Source organism: Sarcophilus harrisii, chromosome 1 (genome assembly GCF_902635505.1).
Source record: "Sarcophilus harrisii chromosome 1, mSarHar1.11, whole genome shotgun sequence".
NCBI lineage: Eukaryota > Metazoa > Chordata > Mammalia > Dasyuromorphia > Dasyuridae > Sarcophilus > Sarcophilus harrisii.
Window position 1 is genome coordinate 11,118,832 of NC_045426.1, and position 8,870 is coordinate 11,127,701.

An 8,870-nucleotide genomic window follows, 5' to 3' on the forward strand; every position below is an offset into this window, starting at 1 on the left:
TTACCCCAAAGAAACTCAAATTCTAATGGAGGATACAAGAAAGAGGTACATATAAAAGTCCATAGGAAATGTATCGAATGGAGGCTGTCCAGGGAGGACTAGCAGTTCTGATGTGAGGGCTGCTCCTCCATCTATGGTATCTGCCTTCATGCAGCTCTCACTTGGGGCTTCAAGGATCATGTGCATCAGCCATCAGGCAGATGGGATGAACCAAGTTGAGAGTAATGGAGGGGTCTCAAACCCTGCAGGAAACTTGGAGGAGGGAGTATATACTCTCAAAATGTAAAGACTTTCCCCAGCAGGATGGAAAGATGAGAACAGTGTGTTCCACCAGTAATGGAGGTAGTTCAAGCAAGCAAGTTGTGAAGTCCTTAGAGCTTGATTAGACATCAAAGACACCAAGGTCATCCACTGCATCCCAAATCATCACCAGATGGACTCCAGCAGCTTTGAAGGGGAGATTGAGGCTGACAACTTCATGAAACTTTGCCTTCCTTAAATGCAATTTATGTAGGATTCAAAAGACATCAACCATGCCTAATTTGAAGTACTGTAAAATAGGTAAATGACAAAATAGAAGCTACAGATACCCTGAGAGCTGTAGTTATAATCCTGTACACAGGAGGCCCAGATCTTAGGATCATCTTCTTACTACACTAAAGCAGCAGTGGGACTCTGCAACCCCCTGGGTGTCTGAGCAGGTTTTTTAAAATACCACAATGCAAATCTTTTGGTATGAGGAAGAGGTTAGAAAAAGATGCCCTAAAAATTGTCTGCTTCACCCAACCCTAATTTGCTTACCGTAACAGATGAGGATTACACCCTGTGGTCAACACACACACACAATGAATAAAATCATTTGTGAAAATTATTCTTCTCACCATTGGTACATGGAATGTGTTTATGGACAACATCAAATCTAATAAACCGGAAAGATAAACATCTCAGTTCCTGGTGCAAAAGAGTTCAGCAGGCATTACATTAAATAGCAGTCTTCAGTGAAACAAAACTGGTAGATGAAAGTCAACTCACCAAAACTGGTGCTAGATACAAAGATTTCTTGAGTGGACACAGTAAAGGGGAATGCTATGAAGCTGACTTAGATTTTGCAGTCAAAACTGATCTAGTCAACAAGCTTGTATGCTTCCTAAAAATATAAATAACAGATTCATGATAATTTGATTGCCATTTGCAGAAAAGTGTCCTGTAACTATCATGTGCCTTTGCTGTCATCATTATCAACCCATGATGACATCAAAGAAAAATTTTGTGAAACCCTAGAGATCCTCACCATTAATATATCAAAAAAATGATAAGCTAATAATTCTTGGTAACTTTAATGCCAGAGCAATCATAGATTATCAGATACATCAGGGAGCCTTTGTGGGGAATGGAATCAGAAAGAACAAAAGTAATAGTCACTTGTGTATCTTGTGACATTCTCATCACCTACACTGTCATCATTTACCTAAATGCAATGAAACTTCACATATGCACCTTCATAACAAATATTGTCATTTAATAGGCTGCATCATCATCATCATAAGAAAAGACAGACTGGATATGAGATGATGAAGATTATATATAGCTCAGAGTGCTGTACCAATCATAGACTTATCCTTTCCAAACTAAAGATTTCCATTCAACAAAACCAGTGGCACAAAGGTATTAACTACCAGAAGATTTAATGTAAAAGATTAGAGTACTTGCTTGGGAAGGGTTCATTGATAACTTGAAAGAAAAAATAAGTCAACATAAAATTGTTGACAGTGGAGCAAAATACAATGCTTGGTGTAAATCATGTTTACTAATCTGAGCCAAAACATTCACAAACATCAAGATGGGTTTGACTAAAATGATGGTGAAATTCAGAAGCTGTTAAATGAAAAACAAGAACCACAGAGCCAGCAAGATATTCACCCCTTTCTAAGAAGACAGTGCTTAACTCATCAAAAATATAATGCAATCAAAATTTAGAAAATTGCAGAATTCTTGGGTCAGTAAGAAGGCAGATGAAATTTAGTTTTACAATAATAGTAATAATCCAAAGCACTTTTATATTGCCCTAAAAGCTATGGTGCATCTCAGCCACTCAGTGCTGATAGAACCACATTGATTAGTGATAAATACATGATCCTGGAGAGATGGGCTAAACATTTTCTTTTTTTATTAAAGCTTTTTATTTACAAAACATATGCATGGGTAATTTTTCAACATTGACCCTTGCAAAGTCTTCTATTCCAAATTATCCACTCTTTCTCCCCACTCTCTCCCCTAGATGGCAGGTAGTTCAATACATGTTAAATGTGTTAAAATATGTGTTAATTCCTATATATATATATATATATATATATATATATACAGTTATCTTGCTGCACAAGAAAAACGGATCAATAAGGGAAAAAAACTGAGAAAGAAAACAAAATGCAAGCAAACAACAACAGAAAGAGTCAGAATGCTATGTTGTGCTTCACACTCAGCTTCCACAGTTCTCTCTCTGGGTGTAGATGGCTCTCCTCATCACTGCACAATTGGAATTGGTTTGAATCATCTCATTGTTGAAGAGAGCCACGTCCATCAGAACTGATCATTGTATAGTCTTGTTGTTGCCATATATAATGATCTCCTGGTTCTGCTCATTTCACTTAACATCAGGTCATGTAAGTCTCTCCAAGCCTCTCTGAAATCATCTTGCTGGTTGTTTCTTACAGAACAATAATATTCCATAACATTCATATACCGTAATTTATTCAGCCATTCTCCAATTAATGGTCATTCATTCAGATTCCAGTTTTTAGCCACTACAAAAAGGGCTGCCATAAATATTTTTGCACATGTGGGTCCCATTCTCTCCTTTAAGATCTCTTTGGGATATAGTGCTAAATATTTTCATAATGTTCTCAACAGACTGTCATCAATTAATGCTGTGACCTTGACCATTTACCTTGGGTTGAATTCAATCCCTCTCTAGCTGAACTTCCAAATCTAGAAGTTTTGAATGCATGAAACTCCTCTCATGTGACAGAATACCTGGTGTTAATTCTATGCCAGCTGAGATTTACAAATTCAGGAGTCTACTATTCATACAAAGGTTGATGGAAATTTTCTAGGATATAAGACAAGAGGAGGTTACCACGCATTCAAGGGTGCCTCATTCATTCACCTCTATGAAGAAAAATTCTCTTGTGGCAATCACATGTGTCTCTCTTAGTCATTACTAGCAGGATTCTTGCCAAAATCCTCCCTAAAAGGTGCATCCTTCACCTGGAATGCTCATCTATCTAAGAACCATTGGAACTTCGGAAAGGATGTTCAGTATTGTGTTCTCTGCCTGGTGATTCCAGAAGAAATGCCAGGAGTTAAATCGATATCTGTACATAGTATTCATCAATCTGACAAAGGTCTTTGATATGTCAGAGGTCATGAGGGCTTGTGGAAAACTATGGCAAAGCTTATTTGCCCAAAGTAGTTCATCATTCTTGTACATCAGCTATATGACAGCAGGCTTGCCTAGGTTCTGGAGCATGGACAATGTCCTCATACTATTTCAGTCACCAGTGTGGAATGAAGCAAGGCTGTGTGCTTGTTCCCATGCTTTTTTTTTTTTTTTTTTTTGGCTGAGGCAATTGGGGCTAAGTGACTTGCCCAGGTCACACAGCCTGGAAGTGTTAAGGATCTGAGACCAGATTTGAATTCAGGTCCTCCTGACTTCAGGGCTGGCACTCTATCCATTGCACCATCTAGCTGCCCCTCCCATGCCTTTTAGCTTGATGTTTTCAGCAATATGTTAGATGTCTTCAATGAGAATGAACACAGCATCAAGCTAAGCAACCCCGCTGATGGTAAGCTATTTACTTGAAAAAGCTACAAGCCAAGATGAAAGTGGAGGGAGAGTTGGTATGTGACTTTTTTATTCCCAGATGATTATGCACTCCATGTAGCCTCTGAGGCTGAGATGCAACAAAATAGGGATTTATTCTCTGTACCTTATGTTAATTTTGGCCTAATAGTTAACACCAAAAAAGCAGAAGCTCTCCACCAGCCAACGCCATTCCATCTATATGGGGAATCATCAATTACAACAAACAGAGAAATTTTGAGTGCGGTAGATAAGTGTACTTCCCTTGGCAGTGTACTTCATATCCACATAGAAAATGAGATTGATATGTATCACCAGAGTTACTTCAGTATTGGGGAGGCTGTGAAGGAAAGTAGGGAAGAAAAGCTGGATTAGGCTTCCCACCAAACTGAAGGTCTACAGAGCATCGTGCTGACCTCATTGCTGTCTGCATGTGAAACCTAGACAATCTACAAGTGCCCTGCCAGGAAATGGAATCACTTGCATTGGAGTTGTCTCAGGGAGATTCTGAGAATCACTTGGCGGGATAAGGTACCTGACAACACCGAGGTCCTTTCTTCAGCTGAATTACTGAGAATTCAAATTCTACCTGAGAGAGTGCAGCTCCGATGGGCAGGCAATGTGGTTCAACGTCCAAATATACATGTACACAGCACTCTGGCTGATCATTGGTCATTGGATCATGGAGGTCACAAAACCCTTTCTCATTTACAATTAAAGAATCTGAGCCTCAGAGTGATTGAGGAACCTCCAGAGGCTCGAACAGCCAGTAAATAACAGAGGTGAGATTTAAAGCCTGGCCCCTCTTCACAGGGTTCTCTCTCTTCTTTCCTCCCTCTTTCCCCCCACCAATGTAATGCACATGCATTTTAATAATTCAACAACTTAACAATATTGGTTTTCTGAATTAAATGTATATCTTCTCTACAGTGATTTCTATATTATTTCTTATATAGCTAGCCATCTCAAATTAAATAAAACATTTACGTTTTCCTTTTTTTCATGGTAGGACAATTCTGCGCAACATAGACATTATTTAGTTTGGTTAAAGAAGTAAAAAAAATTAACTAAAGCCTCAAATCAAGCAACAATAATCAACTAGGGGGGAGGTGTGAGGATGTGATTTTCTAGCAAGCTTTGGCTGCCATTGAGCCCTGGCTCGGTGACCCTCTGGGACGTCCTGAGACAATAGAAGGACTCCGTGGAGCAATCTGCCCCCATCAAATGCTATTTTATTTGTTTTCTCCAGGAACTCCATCCCCCTTTCACACTCTGATTTTGCAGTAACCCAGCTAGTTCTTAAATGGCTCTTCTTTGAATCTGTTGGAAAGGAGTTGCTGTATTATTAGGAGGCTGCCCACAGTGGAATGAGCGTTTGAGTGGAAAATCGGGGTTTGGATTCCAGCTGTGGTTGCCTACCGGTATGACCTTGCAAAGTAACTGAGTCTCTCTAACTTTCTTTTCCCCCTCTGGGAAGTAAGAAGTTTTAATCCAGACCATCCCAGAGGCTCCTTTCACTTCTAAATCTAGCATCTGGTGGTAAATAAGTCAAAATCCAGTGAGCAACAAGAGGGAAAAGATGTGCATTGTTATGCAAAATAGACGTCCTTGACTCGGATGGGATGATTTCCAGCTGTCATGAACATCATCTCTCTCCTTGCCCCTCGGGGACCTGAAGCTTGGGGTCAAGGTCTTCCAGCTAAACACACACACGACTGCACTATATTTTATCAAATGATTTTAATAGAAAAGGTACATGATATGAACAAAAATAAATAATCTTTATCTCATATCTATCCCAGCAAATTTTACACTGCATTTGAAACGATTTAAGATGCTGCTTTTCTCCTTTTGTTAAAAACTTTGCTTTTGAAACCGATGACATTTTAATCTACTCTTACATTCCCGTGAATACACCATTAGATAAGTCCCATCTATTCCTTGCTCCAGATCCCACTATTATGGTTTCCTCCTCCTTTAAAGGTGACCGACATGCAAATATTCTCTTAAAGCAAAATATCATCAACCTATTCTATATTCTCATTTGGAACTTGAATTCACGGAGGAACAAAGAAATCCTTAATAAAAATAAAAACTTTAAACTCTCTATCCTCTGCCAAAGACACCGAAGCCAAAGTAATGTATTTCTTTTCCTCATTTCAAAAGGATCGCATCTATTTTTTGCCGTTTCACGCAGGAGGGGGGAGACTAGAATAAATTTCTTTTTAATAAATATTTTTAAATGTATATTTTACAGTGACAATGCAATATTTTAGACATGTGCTTTGGTGCTTATTTGCATTACATATATGCTTCAAGTTATATATATATATATATAATATATAATATATATGTATGTTTTATATTATGTACCACCAACTTTGGGGGAAGGGGCCTGTTTTCTCCAATGACTACCTTTTGCTATCAGCCGCGAAGCACAGGAAACCAATCCCCTCCGAAACAAGTCTCTTGCCTGGAGTTCACTCTTTCAAGATTCTTCAGTGGTCTTGGGTCTTTGGCAATACCAGAAGCTCCAAGAAATGTTTTTTGTTTTTTTTTTTTGCACAACTGGCTTGGGAACCAGAATTGGCAGCACCACATAAAACCAGGAGGTTGGCTGGATTCTGCCCACACATTCTGGTGCCAGGCTAGGGGTATCAACAGCAGCAGTTTACAGAACTGAACAGATAAACTTCTCGGGAACTTAAACAGCCTCCCTTTCTCCTTGAGCACATAATGACTATTTTTGAAGCCGGCCCTGTTTGGCTGGTGCGATATAGAAATGTTTTGTTCATTTTCTTGTACTGGGAAGGACTCGAATATACTCCAGTCTGGATATATATGTACGTATATCTACACATATATACATAGATGTGTGCGTACGGATGGATGGATGAATACATACATGGGCACACACATATATAAAAATTGCTGACTCTCCTAAATAGAGGCTATGTTTTTGCAATAACGAATACTGGTCAATATACAAATGAAGGAAAACTGAAACAGATGTGAGTAATAGAACCACAAGCGTTTACATTTGCCCAGAAATGCTGCTATTTTAAACACTCTATATGTTGGTCTACTGTTTTTCTGTGGAATAATGCATTCTTGGCATCTTTGAAAGGTTTCAATATGTTACAAGGTTATCCTTAAAAAAAAAAAATAATAAAAGACTGATTTATCAATCTCTCTCCAGCCTGGTATAGATTTAAGATTTCTTAAAGATACATATGCTTATGTTAATTGCATGTCCTTAAAAAAAATATATATGAACCCTTTGCTGCCAATGAATTCTTGCCCTCCAGGGCCTGAATTCAGCTTTTTGTGAAGCTTTCTTTGAAGGGGTACAGCCGGCCAGTCCCACAGCGTCTAATAAAGAAGTCCCACAGTTTCAATGGAAACCACCGAGATATGTTTTCTGGGACTACAAATCTGGTAACAGAAAAAAAAAAATCTTTCTTGCTGCCCTTCGGTCCCTCTATGAGCTGTTGCAAATCCCCGCCCTGCTCGGAGACAATGACAGGATCCTTGTGGTGCTCAAAGAATGCTACCAGCTTTGGACCATCTGTGTGGGGTTTGGGAGGTCCATTTATAACACAGGAAGAGAGGGTTCCCTCTTAGCTAAGTTTCATTTACTATTATCTACCAACCTCAAAATAATTTTGATTTAACCTAAATTTTCCACTTTCTTATTAAAAAAACAAGAAACATTTCAGCAACCTGACCTGTTCCTCAGTTCTGCTAACCTCCCTAGACATAATCTAAAGGACAATTAAAACCACTTACCAATATACAACCAATGCTTTTATTTTATACTCTTATCTTTTATCGCCGAAGGAGCCTTTCGTTGCTTGTATCTTAGACCAGGGAAATTTACAAATCACAGAAGGCAGAAATATGTACATTAAATGTACAAAAGAGAGGAGAGGGAAAAGAAGATTTACAGAATATCTAAAAGGCCAGTAAAATATATTACATTAAATATAGCTTAGTGGCTAGGAGTGTTCGACTCAGCTCTACTCAAAAACGTGATCTCTCGATTTATTTTTAATTTTAAAATCTCTTTTTTTATCAAAGGAGAAAAAATAATTCTTTTTTTTTTTTTTTTTGGTAGAAAACACTCCAAAGGTGACATCTTCAGCGAATTGGTGTTTTTCTACTGTAAGATATTCCGTTAGTAACCTCAGCAATGAAGGGTAAGTTTAAGTCCTTGTACAATAAGTTAAAAGGGAGAAAATCGGGTTTAAGGAGCTGAGAAGTGATGGGGAAAAAATGGGAATCCTCCTAGCCCTGGACCTAAGAAGAATTCTCTTCTTTCACGGCTGCCGGAGGAGGGTATGACGGACTAAGGCCAGATTTGGTGGGATTCGGGTTGAAAGAGGCGTCTTAGGAAACAAGACTCGCTGCGAGCTGAGCCGGGTTTGCAGTTATTACTTTTGGTCAGATTTCAAGAAGGCTAAAAAGTTCGGGTTCCCATTTATAGAAATATCTAGACAAATCAGAAGGCTGGCGAGCTCTGCTCTCTCCCTGCCTTTCAGCCATGCCGAGATTGAAAGCAAACAGGGACAGAAGCACGGAGGAAGGGAAAAGATGCCTCAGATCAAGGAAGCTGCGTGGAGACCGTACCTCATGCCCAGCCCAACCCCGCGGGGACCCCCTTGGTGGGGCGTGATCCAGCTGCGGCCCCCAGCTCCGGAGCCTTTCCCAGAACCCCAGCTGCTCCGCGGCCGGGCGGCCCCAGAGCGCGCTGCCCGAGCTCGGACGCGGCTGGGTGGCCAGAGTTACATTTATAGATGTGTATTTATATATATATATATATATATATTATGTACAGAGAACTCTGGGTGTCGGGCGCCATGGTCCGGGCGCCCCGGCCGAGCCCTCCTCGGAGCACCTGTCCCGCTGTCTGCCCGCCGCGCTACGAGAGCTACAGCAGCGGGCCGTGACGCCGCGGCCGCAGCAGTGAATCAGTCACGCGACACAAAGCTCGCGTCCCACTAAGACTCAA